The sequence below is a fragment of the Lissotriton helveticus genome, chromosome 5_1 (genome assembly GCF_964261635.1).
Source record: "Lissotriton helveticus chromosome 5_1, aLisHel1.1, whole genome shotgun sequence".
In the NCBI taxonomy this organism is placed as follows: Eukaryota; Metazoa; Chordata; class Amphibia; order Caudata; family Salamandridae; genus Lissotriton; species Lissotriton helveticus.
Window position 1 is genome coordinate 1,236,657,564 of NC_136065.1, and position 15,209 is coordinate 1,236,672,772.

Here is a 15,209-nt window from a genome sequence, read left to right on the forward strand (position 1 = left end):
ATGTAACCAGAGCTTGTGTCATGGTACGGCGGGCCTCCAGAGGGAGTAAGTCTAGTGTGTGATTGAGAGTTTTCAGTATTCCAAAACACTTTCCCACTAGACGGTTGACGTGGCCCTCATAGGATAGTTTAGGATCAACCCATATTCCCAGGTTCTTTGCCTCCTTACAGGGAGTGGGCGTGGGGCCAAGGCATGATGGCCACCAGTCCCTTGTCCAGCTTGAGTTGTTCCCTCCAATCACCATAACCTCCGTCTTGGAGCCGTTTAGTTTTAGACAGTGGGAGTTCATCCAACCTGCCAAAGCCTGCATACAGGCCTTGAAGTTAGGTGCCGCCGTAGCGGGAGCCTGGGACAGGGAGATCAGCAGTTGGGTGTCGTCAGCGTAGGAGACTAACTCCACTCCATACGATTGCACCACTTCTGCCAGGGGGGTCATATACAAATTAAATAAGCTTGGGCTCAAGGCCAAGCCCTGAGGCACTCCTTGTTCTAGTGCTATGGCCGAGGATTTAAAGGAGCCCCTTTGGACCTGGAAACTTCGGTCAGTGAGGAATGCTTTCATCCAGCTTAGCGCGGATTCCATGACACCTGCTTCATTTAGACACTGTAGCAAGATGGCATGCGCTACAGTGTCAAACGCAGCACTGAGATCGAGCATTACCAGTGCCATGGTGTGTCCGGAATCCGCCCCTTGCCTCAGGGTCTCCGTTGCTCTCAAAAGGGCTGTCTCTGTAGAGAAACCCGGGCGAAAGCCTGATTGAGAGGAATGCAGGAGCTGGTTATTCTCTAGGTGGGCCATAAGTTGTATGTTGGCCACTTTCTCTGCCACTTTAGCCAGATACGGCAGTAAGGAAATAGGTCTAAGGTTTTCGAGAACTTCATGGCTAACATTAGATTTCTTTTTAATGGGAAGAACTACCGCTTTCTTCCAATCACCTGGGAGTGTTCCGAGGCAAATGAGACCCGGAGCAGATACCTGATGTAAGATTCCAGCACTTTTAAGCTTTGCCCCAACACCCGAGGAGGTGCTGGGTCACGAGGGGAGCCTGATTTAATACCCTGGCAGATGTTTATAAGTGTCTCTGGAGGGGGTATCGAGAAAACCTTTAGGCAGTTTTCCACCTTACTTGCCCCGGTCTTTTCCTCAAAATCTCGTCCACATATAGTGCCTCCCGAGAAGGTGGCATAAATATCTTTGACCTTTCCTGCAAAATAAGTGGCTATTCTGTTACATTCCTCGACTGAGTCATTTACTGGCGTATTTGTGTTTCCTACCACTGATATCTCTTTAAAAATTTGAAACAGTTCTCTCGAAGAGTTTTCTGCCTCCCCTAAACGATTCTTATAGTGTGTCGCTTTTGTGCCTCGGAGTTTCATTTTGTATTTTCTCTGTGCCTCCTTGTAAATAATCTTGGTTTGAGGGCAGAAATCTATCCGCCATTTCCGTCCTAGTTTTTTACACTCTGATTTGGCTTTCTGCAGCTCAGGAGTAAACCAAGGAGCAGACTTATTATCTCGGCTTCCTATCTTTGATAGACACATCGGGGCTGCCGTGTCTAAAGCATTTAGAACGCGTCTCTCCAGATTACTATTAGCACTTTCACAGTTAGCGCCACCCGGTGGACCCCCTAACTCTAATAGTTGATTAAAAGTGTCTATAGAAAAATGCTTCCATTTCTGTTTTGGATAGCTGTTTTCATTCCCTCTGTGAGTACTTGTATGAGGATAGTGGATAATAAATGGAATTAAAAAATGATCCGACCAGGGGACCGGTATGGGCTGATTAACTTTTACTCCATTCCAGCTACTGAAAACAGGATCTAATAAGTGACCATGTATATGGGTGGGTAAACTGTTACTTAATTCAAGTTGTAGGGCCTGTAATTGTTGCTTCAAGTCTATCGCATCTTTAGATAGTTCATCCTCCACGTGTATATTAAAATCGCCCAATAACAGGAGTCTGCTCTTCCTAATGGCTAGGTGAGCAATAGCCTCCACTAAATTGGTTTTAAAATCCTCAATCTTCCCTGGCGGTCAGTAGATAAGGATTCCCGACACAGCGTGTTGGGGTCAAAGTTTGAGAGTAAAAAGACCAGCTTCGCAGTTATCTATTTGCAAGGGTGCCAGCGTGCATTCAAATGGGGCCTTTATAACAATGGCGATTCCTCCGCCCCTCCCTCCGCACCTGTCTAATCTTTTGAGTGAGTAGCCTGGCGGGATAGCTTCAATTATATCAGGGTCCGAATGTTCTCCAAGCCATGTCTCCGTTAGGAAGAGAATATCCATCCTCTCATCTAACAGGAGATCCCATATTTGATTACTATGCTTGCTTAATGATCTACAATTTACCAAGCCACAAATGACCCTTGCTTTATCAGCCTCATTAGCTGGTTCTCTTTGGTGTTTAAAGGGGCACATAGGGCAATTTCGAAGAGTTAGTGCCTCCATAGTATGCCAGCATGGTTCCGCACTCGAGGGACATAGATCTAGCAGTTTGTGTCTCCCGTATCGTATGTGGGAAGGCTTAGATAACACAGGGTTATGGCCCAGAGCGCCTGTCAGCCGCGGACGGGCGCAGACGGGCTTGACTTTGGCGCCACTTCGGCGCGCCTTCGTCGCGCGCGTCCGCTTCCCCATACACATTTAAAGAGAGGGGAGTGGCAGCTAGAGCGCTGACCTGACCCCACAGATCCCGGAAGTGCTGGGCTCCTCCTCACCCTCCGCAACAAACGCCCACAATGGATGCGGCGGACCGGGGCGGGAGTACCGTAGGTGAGTGACCCCCGAGCTATTGCTCAGCCCAGAAGTAAAGTGCACACATTCAAAGATCTATTACAAGATACACAAATGATTTAAAATAGCTGAAAATCGCTTTTACATAAAACACTCGTTCTCAGCGCCCACAGTGTAGAACCTTGTATCCCACAGCGCAAAGCAGATAGAGTCAGCCACTGCCACCGGCTACCTCGTCTCCGCCTCGCAGCTGTGTTCCTCCCCGCTTTTAACCGGATCGTGTACAGCGCAGCTAGAGCGCTGACCTGACCCCACAGATCCCGGAAGTGCTGGGCTCCTCCTCACCCTCCGCAACAAAAGCCCACAATGGACGCGGCGGACCGGGGCGGGAGTACCGTAGGTGAGTGACCCCCGAGCTAGTTCTCAGCCCAGAAGTAAAGTGCACACATTAAAAGATCTATTACAAGATACACAAATGATTTAAAATATCTGAAAATCGCTTTTACATACAACGCTCGTTCTCAGCGCCCACAGTGTAGAACCTTGTATCCCACAGCGCAAAGCAGATAGAGTCAGCCACTGCCACCGGCTACCTCGTCTCCGCCTCGCAGCTGTGTTCCTCCCCGCTTTTAACCGGATTGTGTACAGCGCAGCTAGAGCGCTGACCTGACCCCACAGATCCCGGAAGTGCTGGGCTCCTCCTCACCCTCCGCAACAAACGCCCACAATGGATGCGGCGGACGGGGCGGGAGTACCGTAGGTGAGTGACCCCCGAGCTAGTTCTCAGCCCAGAAGTAAAGTGCACACATTAAAAGATCTATTACAAGATACACAAATGATTTAAAATAGCTGAAAATCGCTTTTACATAAAACGCTCGTTCTCATCGCCCACAGTGTAGAACCTTGTATCCCACAGCGCAAAGCAGATAGAGTCAGCCACTGCCACCGGCTACCTCATCTCCGCCTCGCAGCTGTGTTCCTCCCCGCTTTTAACCGGATCGTGTACAGCGCAGCTAGAGCGCTGCCCTGACCCCACAGATCCCGGAAGTGCTGGGCTCCTACTCACCCTCCGCAACAAACGCCCACAATGGACGCGGCGGACCGGGGCGGGAGTACCGTAGGTGAGTGACCCCCGAGCTAGTTCTCAGCCCAGAAGTAAAGTGCACACATTAAAAGATCTATTACAAGATACACAAATGATTTAAAATAGCTGAAAATCGCTTTTACATAAAACGCTCGTCCTCAGCGCCCACAGTGTAGAACCTTGTATCCCACAGCGCAAAGCAGATAGAGTCAGCCACTGCCACCGGCTACCTCGTCTCCGCCTCACAGCTGTGTTCCTCCCCGCTTTTAACCGGATCGTGTACAGCGCAGCTAGAGCGCTGACCTGACCCCACAGATCCCGGAAGTGCTGGGCTCCTCCTCACCCTCCGCAACAAACGCCCACAATGGACGCGGCGGACCGGGGCGGGAGTACCGTATAGTTTACTTTCCTTCTGACTTAAAAAATGCAACTACAGACGTAATCCTTACCTTACTAAAATATTCCTATTTGATTAGAAACAACTTCTTCAACATCATCACTAGCATCACAAGCAACAAGAGGAATAACTTTGCCAGGTAAATGCAGCCTAATGTACTTTTCCATTCATATCTTTCTTTGCTTCAAAAGAGGGTCCAATTATTATATCTGTTTCTGTGTGATCTACCAATTCATCTAACCTAATTAATTCCAATTTGCAACTTCTGTTTATGGTTTGAAGATGTCTGTGTGACCTAAAGAGATGCTCTAAAAAAATAAAGGTTAAATGAGAACCATGTTTCTATTTTGGTAGAAACTACATCTTTAACATCACAAACGTCACATGTGACACCAGGAAAGGCCCCTTCAGGTAAATGTAGTTTCAACACTTTTGTCTATCCATCATTTTTTACAGCAATGGAGAGTTGAAGATGGGTATGCTGCCATTTCCTGATCAAGAGCTACAAGAAAATCCTATTACACTGTTGCTCTCTGAGTGTAGGAATTTTTTTCGCCAAACTCTAGCACTTTTGTGCTTTACTGCGATGAGGTATAAAGCACAGGCAGTAAGATAAATGTAATTTGGAGCAGATAGAGCAGAAGTAAATCTTTACCTTGCTGTTGTTTCTAGTATTATCTTATAAATGCACAGCAAATATAATTTCCATCACAGTCAGGAGTAACAGAACTGTGCTTGAATATGGGATTGTTATGGATGCAATTAATATTGTTATCTCTGTTAAACGTAGCAGCAATTTCCTGGCTGAGATTCACCATTGCCTTCAGAAAAATAGCCCCCCAGTTAAAGGGTTATTATTTTAACTCTCCCTTTTTCAAAACAACACCTACAACTAAATTGTCAACAAAAAAGCTGGAATATCAGGAATAGCAATTATGGGTAAACACCAAGTGAAGTATTTAACTTCAAGCCTACCAAGGTCATCTTAGTTAAAGGGAATGGAAGCATAAGGGACTCACCAGGTCTTTAATAATTGCAAATACTATTCAAGTGCTGCTGTTGCACCCAATCCAGTGATTAGACCCGAAGCTGCAAGTAAGTCAATTAATCTAAATGCCCAAATACTAACAAGGTGCAAAATGTGTGAAAAACTTATGAAGCATTCATGTCTCTTGAAGTTATTGAAAATCTCTATCATAATTTTCAGTACGGCAAATTACAATCTATTTATTGGGAATAATGGGAACATTGGAGCCAGTTAAAATTATATTAAAAGATCTGACTAAATAATATTTTGTTGATAAGCATGTTTCTAGGTTATTAGCAATTGCCTTACACGCCTTCCATGTGGTCTTGCAAAGACAACTTTCATTAGGACATTCTTTAATTAATAATTCATTTTTATTGGTAATGAAACTCTCTTCATGTTATCCAAAGATGTTCTTTCTCTAAGCTCTTTACAACGGCTATTGATGCTATTTGGAGTTTTAGAGCACTTTGACAGTTGATCAAATCATAGTCCGCAACACAGGAATACCTTTCAGGGACATCTAGTATGAGTGAGGGAGGACTTCTTGGAAAAGCATATATAGATACGAGATCAACAAACCTCAAAATTTCCCATTTGCAAGATCTGTCTATGGTTTACTTTCCTTCTGACTTTAAAAATGCAACTACAGAAGTAATCCTTATCTAACTAAAATATTCCTATTTGATTAGAAACAACATCTTCAACAACATCACAAACACCACAAGCAACAAGAGGAATAACTTCTCCAGGTAAATGCAGCCTAATGTACTTTTCCATTCATATCTTTCTTTGCTGCAAAAGAGGGTCCAATTATTATATATGTTTCTGTGTGATCTACCAATTCATCTAAGCTAATTATTTCCAATTTGCAACTTTTTTTTATGCTTTGAAGATTTCTGTGTGACCTAATGAGATGCTCTAAAAGAAATTGAGCTTAAATAAGAACCATTTATCTATTTTGGTAGAAACTACATCTTTAACATCACAAATGCAACACGTGACACCAGGAAAGGCCCCTCCAGGTAAATGTAGTTTCAACACTTTTGTCTATCCATCATTTTTTGCAGCAATGGAGGGCTGAAGATGGGTATGCTGCCATTTCCTGATCAAGAGCTACAAGAAAATCCTATTACACTGTTGCTCTCTGAGTGTAGGAAGTTTATTGACAAACTCTAGCACTTTTGTGCTTTACTTCGACGAGGTATAAAGCACAGCCAGTAAGATAGATGTAATTTGGAGCAGATAGAGCAGAAGTAAATATTTACCTTTCTGTTATTTTTAGTATTATCTTATAAATGCACAGCAAATAGCATTTCCTCACAGTCAGGAATTACAGAACTGTGCTTGAATATGGGATTGTTATGGATTCAATTAATATTTTTATCTCTCTCGAAAGTAGCAGCAATTTCCTGGCTGAGATTCACCATTGCCTTCAGAAACATAGCCCCCCAGTTAAAGGGTTATTATTTTAATTCTTACTTTTTCAAAACAACACCTACAACTATATTGTCAACAAAAAAGCGGGAATATCAGGAATAGCAATTATGGGTAAACACCAAGTGAAGTATTTAACTTCAAGCCTGCCAAGGTCATCTTAGTTAAAGGGAATGGAAGCATAAGGGACTCACCAGGTCTTTAATAATTGCAAATATTTTTCAAGTGCTGCTGTCGCACCCAATCCAATGATTAGACCCGAAGCTGCAAGTAAGTCAATTCATCTAAATACCCAAATATTAACAAGGTGCAAAAAGTGTTAAAAACCTATGAAGCATTCATGTCTCTTGAAGTTATTGAAAATCTCTATCATAATTTTCAGTCACAATGCCAACATACCTATCAACAATGGTCTTGGTTGCTGTCCAAAGCTTATCCGGCATCCTTCATCTATTTTAATTACATTCCTTCACTATGAGAATGACACTTGAAGTAAGTGTAGTGCATGCACAGAAGGTCATATGTAATATAGGGCAGGTATAGCTTGATGAAAGCTTTCCTTTACAGATGTTATAATTTTTCTATAAACGTTATGGACATGATTCACAAAATGCACATTGCGATACTTGTTTTAATATTACAAAATGTACTACAAAATGTGCTACGTAATGTAAGTTTTGTTTCTACATATTAGCAGAATTTTTCCCCAAATGCAGTCTCCATCTAGATAAGTATATATTTTAGTAGAAAATGTGGAAGGGACACAAGGGAATGGGTGGTAAAAGGGGAGACGTACTACTAGAGTTCCTGTAATTAGGGCAGACTAAGAGATGTTTAATGAGTGCCAGGGAGGGTCTTAGGGAAGGATCTCAGCCTCCTGTGCAAGACTGACCCAACTGAATTACTCTGTGGTTGTAGAAATTTAAATTATAATTTCATTTTGTAAGTTTACTGTTGGAGTTTTTGTATGCCGAAATTAGTAAACTATTACAACGAGTAAATATTCCCAAGCGGATAACATAATTTTATCAATCAGGACCCAAGTAAGTAGCAATTGCCTTCCTTTCCTTAATTAAATTAGTGGTGCTGAGATAGTGATTGTTTTTTAATTACTTTCTATAAGTATTGTAATGTACACCATGAGCAGCGAGCTTCAGTCAGTGTTTTTTAAACAGCCTCCAGAAATCCAGCATTCTAATCAATATGTATGTTTAATTACATTTTCTTTATCTTTATTTAAAGAACAACCTCAACTAAACCACCCAAATCACAAACAATAGCAATAATAATTACAGGTAAATCTGTAATGAAAATTGAGCCTTTTGTCCTCACTTCTGACAAAGAGGTCATGGAAGATTGTTTAACCTGTGTACATTGAAACTCTCATCTTGACACGTAAAGCTCTCTATATTCTTGGCTAAAGACTGTCAATCTTCATGGCTGAATCCCAAATACAATAACATTAATCTCAGTAAGAGTAATCATTCATGTCAGACTGAAAATATCATACACATTCATTATGCTGATTCAAGTTATCTTGCTATTGCCAAACATATCCAACAAATTATAGTTGTAGGTATTACAGTTATTCTCCATAATACTTTTTTCCTCCGAACTACTAATTCCATAAAAAATATTCTTCATTTCAATAGGATTGTTTGGTATCCTATGTACCCAATTTTTATTACTGAAGAATGAATCTCTATATTGATTATATTATATAAGGATACTGTCTGGCAAACTGCAATCTATTTATAGGGAGTAATGGGAATATTGAAACCAGTTAAAATTGAATTAAAAGATATGACTTAACAATATTTTGTTGGTAAGCATGTGTCTAGGTTCTTAGCAATTGCCTTACACGCCTTCCATGTGGTCTTGCAAAGACAACTTTCATTAAGACATTCTTTAATGAATAATTAATTTTTATTGGGAATGAAACTCTCATCATGTTATCCAAAGATTTTCTTATTTTTCTAAGCACTTTACAACTGCTATTGATGCTTTGTGGAGGTTTAGAGCACTTTGACAGTTGTTCAAACCGTATTCAGCAACCCAGGAATACCTTTGTAGGGACATCTAGTACATTTGTAAATTGAAAGACATCTATTCAGCTAAAGGTCTATAATGATGTGTTTGCCTTTATGCATGGATCATTCCACACTTTGAATGAGTGAGGGAGAATTTCTTGAAAAAGCATATATAGATACCAGCTCAGCAAACCTCAATATTTCCCATTTGCAAGATATGTCTATGGTTTACTTTCCTTCTGACTTTAGAAATGCAACTACAGAAGTAATCCTTACCTAAATAAAATATTCCTATTTGATTAGAAACAACTTATTCAACAACATCACAAACACCACAAGCAACAAGAGGAATAACTTCTCCAGGTAAATGCCACCTAATGTACTTTTCCATTCATATCTTTCTTTGCTGCAAAAGAGGGTCCAATTATTATATATGTTTCTGTGTGATCTACCAATTCATCTAAGCTAATGATTTCCAATTTGCAACTTCTGTTTATGGTTTGAAGATTTCCGTGTGACCTAAAGAGATGCTCTAAAAGAAATAAAGTTTAAATAAGAACCATTTTTCTATTTTGGTAGAAACTACATCTTTAACGTCACAAACGCCACATTTGACACCAGGAAAGGCCCCTTCAGGTAAATGTAGTTTCAACACTTTTGTCTTTCCATCATTTTTTGCAGCAATGGAGGGCTGAAGATGGGTATGCTGCCATTTCCTGATCAAGAGCTACAAGAAAATCCTATTACGCTCTTGCTCTCTGAGTGTAGGAGTTTTATCGCCAAACTCTAGCACTTCTGTGCTTTACTGCAAGGAGGTATAAAGCACAGGCAGTAAGATAAATGTAATTTGAAGCAGATAGAGCAGAAGTAAATCTTTACCTTGCCGTTATTTCTAGTATTATCTTATAAATGAACAGCAAATATAATTTCCCTCACAGTCAGGACTAACAGACTGTGCTTGAATATGGGATTGTTATGGATTCAATTAATATTTTTATCTCTGTCAAAAGTAGCAGCAATTTCCTGGCTGAGATTCTCCATTGCCTTCAGAAACATAGCCCCCAGTTAAAGGGTTATTATTTTAACTCTCCCTTTTTCAAAACAACACATACAACTATATTGTCAACAAAAAAGATGGAATATCAGGAATAACAATTATGGGTAAACACCAAGTGAAGTATTTAACTTGAAGCCCACCAAGGTCATCTGATTTAAAGGGAATGGAAGCGTAAGGGACTCACCAGGTCTTAAAAAATTGCTAATATATTTCAAGTGCTGCTGTTGCACTCCATCCAGTGATTAGACCTGAAGCTGCAAGTATGTCAATTTATCTAAATACCCAAATACTAACAAGGGGCATAACGTGTCAAAAACCTTTGAAGCATTCATGTCTCTTGAAGTTATTGGAAATCTCTTTCATAATTTTCAGTCACAATGGCAACATACCTATCCACAATGGTCTTGGTTGCTATCCAAAGCTTATCAGGCATCCTTCATCTATTTTAATTACATTGCTCACTATGAGAATGACACTTGAAGTAGGTGTAGTGCATGCACAGAAGGTCATATGTAGTATAGGGCAGGTATAGCAAGATGAAAGCTTTACTTTACAGATGTTATCATTTTTCTATAAACATTATGGACATGACTAACAAACTGCACATTGCGGTACTTGTTTTAATAATACAAAACGTACTACAAAATGTACTACGTAATGTAAGTTTTGTTTTTACATGTTAGCAGAGTTTTTCTCCCCAAATGTAGTCTCCATCTAGATCAGTATAGATTTCAGTAGAAAATGTGGAAGGGACACAGGGGAATGAGTGGTAAAAGGGGAGGCATACTACTAGACTTCCTGTAATTAGGGCAGACTAAGAGGTGTTTAATGAGTGAAAGGGAGGGTCTTAGGGAAGGATCTCAGCCTCCTGCGCAAGACTGACCCAACTGACTTACACTGTGGTTGTAGAAATTTAAATTACAATTTCATTTTGTAAGTTTACTGTTGGAGTTTTTGAATACCGAAATTGGTAAACTATTACAACGAGTAAACATTCCCAAGAGGATAACATAACTTTATCAATGAGGACCCAAGTAAGTAGCAATTGCCTTCCTATCCTTAATAAAATTAGTGGTGCTGAGATAGTGATTTGTTTTTAATGACTTTCTATAAGTATTGTAATGTACACCATGAGCAGTGAGCTTCAGTCAGTGTTTTTTAAACAGCCTCCAGAAATCCAGCTTACTAATCAATATGTATGTTTAATTACATTTTCTTTATCTTTATTTAAACAACAACCTCAACTAAACCACCCAAACCAGAAACAATAGCAATATTAATTACAGGTAAATCTGGAATGAAAATTGAGCCTTTTGCCCTCACTTCTGACAAAGAGGTCATGGAAGATTGTTTAACCTGTGTATATTTAAACTCTCATCTTGACAAGTAAAGCTCCCTGTATTCCTGACTAAAGACTGTCAATCTTCATGGCTCAATCCCAAATACAATAAAATTAATCTCAGTAAGAGTAATCATTCATGTCAGACTGAAAATATTGTTCACATTCATTATGCTGATTCAAGTTATCTTGCTATTGCCAACCATATCCTACAAATTGTAGTTGTAGGTATTACAGTTATTCTCCATAATAAGTTTGTCCTCCCAACCACTAATTCCATAAAAAATATTCTTCATTTCAATAGGGTAGTTTGGTATCCTATGTACCCATTTTGTATTACTGAAGAATGAATCTCTATATTGATTATATTATATAAGGATCCCTTTGGGCAAACTACAATCTATTGATTGGGAGTAATGGCAATATTGAAGCCCGTTAAAATTGAATTAAAAGATATGACTTAACAATATTTTGCTGATAAGTATGTGTCTAGGTTATTAGCAATTGCGTTACAAACCTTCCATGTGGTCTTGCAAAGACAACTTTCATTAGCACATTCTTTAATGAATAATTATTTTTTATTGGGAAAGAAACTCTCATCATGTTATCCAAAGAATTTCTTTTTCTAAGCTCTTTACAACTGCTATTGATGCTATGTGGAGGTTTAGAGCTCTTTGACAGTTGATCAAATAATATTCAGCAACCCAGGAATACCTTTCAGGGACATCTAGTACATTTGTAAATTGAAAGACATCTATTCAGCCAAAGGTCTATAATGATGTGTTTGTCTTTATGCATGAATCATTCAACACTTTGAATGAGTGAGGGAGGATTTAATTACAAGACAAGGTGGCTACATTATGCATTAATCCTTTAATGCAACTCAAAAACAGCGGCTTACATCATAAAGATAAGAATAAGAATGTGACGACAGCATAACAACAATATAAGGCATGAGCAAGAGCAGAGCTGCCTCTTTTAAATGCGGCTCGCAGACAGATAAGTTGCCTTCCTTTCTCTTCTTCCTTTAACACTGTTTAGGCACAGGATATAATTAAGATTGTTATTATCTCTTGTTTGCTAGTGTTTTACTCTCTGCCACTGTGCTTATCAACTGTTGATCGTCTTGATTGCTAGTATTCTACTTTCTGCCACTATGCTTATCAGCTTTTGATCGTTGCTTTCCCAACCCCTTTCCTTGGCTTGGTTACCTTCCCTGTAACCCTTTTCTCTCCCTCGACTTCCAATTTATGGTCGTCATTCACCGCCCCCGCCCCCCTTCCTCACCGATGCGTGGGCTTTCCTGTCTTCGTGCCCTTGGCCCTCGGGGGTGATTTAAGCCTCATTTTTGGATCCCGGATGAGCCTGCGGGTGTCTGCCGGCCTCTGAACTGAAAGGCCCTCAGGTGCGCTGCTTCAGCTCCTTCTCAACGCCACTTGTCGGCACTTTTGTTTCCGATTGCGGGCACTTCTCCCTCTCTTCGGGTCTAGAGGAATGGACCTCGGCAGCGACGGCGTTACACCCCATGCCTCCTAGGGTCCATTCCTCTAGCCCTCCGGGAACGGCTGTCTCGAGAGCGTCGGTTGCGCTCTTCAGCCGCTCCCGATCAGCTCCTGCCTGCCGATCAGCTGTTTTTTGTTTATCCTGCCTAGCGATCAGTCTTTTGGGCTCTCCTACCTCCTCATTTCCATTTTCTTGCCCTGAACCACACTTTTGTCTGTTTTTTTGCCCGCACCCTCAAATTAATATCCTTATTACCATAACAAATAAAAAAAATAAAAAAATAAGAAAGGGGGTTAGATTATTTTATACCTAATTTGTAATATATATATATATATATTAATAAGTAAAAAATAAGTTAATATATATAAATAAGTAAGTTATTATTAATTGATCGAATTATCCTAACATTCCTACCCGTCATGTCTGACATGGAGTCAGATGACACTGTCGCTAGCTTCCCTCACCATACTAATGATTCCTTTAGAGTTTTCCTATAGAAGGAGATTAGGTCCTGTATGCTGGACACACTGAATGAGGTAATTTCGCATAAGAGGTCTTGCTACAGGATGGCGACACTCCTCGTGATCATGAAACTGTATATTCTAAGCCTTCTAAAAAAGTCAAACACTGTGAAAGCACTATTGGAGGTCGCAGTACATCACTTGACCTGGGAGGTCCTAGCACCTCGCGCTCTATGGGAGGCCCTTGTGCCTCAAAAGGTACTGGTGCCCCTCGCGGCACAACTAGGATGGGTGTCCCTAGCGGCACGGATTTGGCGGGTGTCCTCAGCGGCACAATTGTTGATAGTGCACGTGTTGACACAGACTCTGACTCAGATGAAGACGAGGTCTTCAATGACCCTTACGACGAGTTTGTTCTTAACCTGGATGACCAGGATCTAGACGACTTGGATTTTAATGCCCTTTTGGAGGCTGACTCTTCCCCCTCTTCTAAAGACGCCATTTTCGACCCTGTGGGTGGCGAAATGTTTTCCCCTAACAACATCTCCCACCCTAATAGTTCTAGATGGTTCCCACATGATCATGTCGCCCAATTTATTACTAAATGGCTGAGAAAGAGATCACATTGTCCGACGCCATGCATTGAAGACAAGGTCTGCCAGACCCCCAATCTCGATCCTGACCTCATTAAGTTTTTATTCAAACTGGGTAAAGACCACAGAAAGGGCCTCAAGAGGGCCCTTAAGGCTTGTCAGGATCGTCTCCTTGATGTTCTCGGCCCCCTTACTGAAATCCTCGACCTGGCCGAGGAATCCCATATCTCAAATTCACCCCTCGACACTAACTTAGGGGTCGATTACGATGGCGGACGGAAGGACGACCGCCGGCCTGGAGTAGGCGGAAAACGCCTTTTTCCAGTCCGCCTGCCGTGGTCACTCCGTCCGCCATATTAGGATGGGAAACACTGTCAAATGTCCGTACGCGGCGGAAAAGCACGCACCGCCACGGAACTACACCCGACCCCGCGGCGGACGTAACCAATCCAGAGACACCGCCGTACGGAATGACGTCTCAGACCGTCCTCCAAATCACGATGGCGGGAAAACACACATCAAATCGCTGCGGAAAAACAACCTGCATGAACACGGCAGATTCACCACAGCGGAGATACAACACATTGCAGAGGTACCCACCACAAGCAGATCGCCATCATGGACCCAGCGCTACACGCATTCCCGATACTCTTCATGCTCCACCACCAGCAAGTCATGGACCATCGCCGCCGACGACGCAGGTACGCCAACACACCAATTGCTGTCGAAAGGGGAGTACCTACCAGGGCTGTGACTTAGGGAGGGGGAGTGTCAAGTTTGAGAAACTGCATTTACGATCGCACCAATATATCAACTATTCAAGTACGCAACCAGGAATGACAATGACAAACCACTACACATGATTGACTTGCTTTACTAAACATAATAGGGGTATAATCTTACACTACCCAAGAGCATGGGCACTGGGTATAACAGAGCAGGTACATCTGAAGCAGCACATGAGAGGGGCTAAGTGCATCGACAGTCCATGGCAAGGCACAGGTACATCAGAGGCAGCACATGAGGGGGCACAATGCAGTATTATAACAGCAACAGGGCAGTGTTCATAACTGAGCAGGTACATCAGAGGCAGAACATGAGAGGGGCTAAGTGCAGCAACAGTCCATGGCAAGGCACAGGTACATCAGAGGCAGCACATGAGAGGGCACAATGCAGTATCAGAACAGCAACAGGGCATTTTTCACAACTGAGCAGGTACATCTCGGGCAGTACGTGAGAGGGGCTAAGTGCATCAACAGTCCTAGCAGAGAACAGAGCAGGTACATCAGAGGCAGCACATGAGAGGGGCTAAGTGCATCAACAGTCCATGGCAAAGCACAGGTACATCAGAGGCACCACGTGAGAGGGGCTAAGTGCATCAACAGTCTATGGCAGAGAACAGAGCAGGTACATTTGAGGCAGCACATGAGAGGGGCTAAGTGCATCAACAGTCCATGGCAGAGAACAGAGCAGGTACATCTGAGGCAGCACATGAGAGGGCACAATGCAGTGTCAGAACAGCAACAGGGCAGTGTTCACAACTGAGCA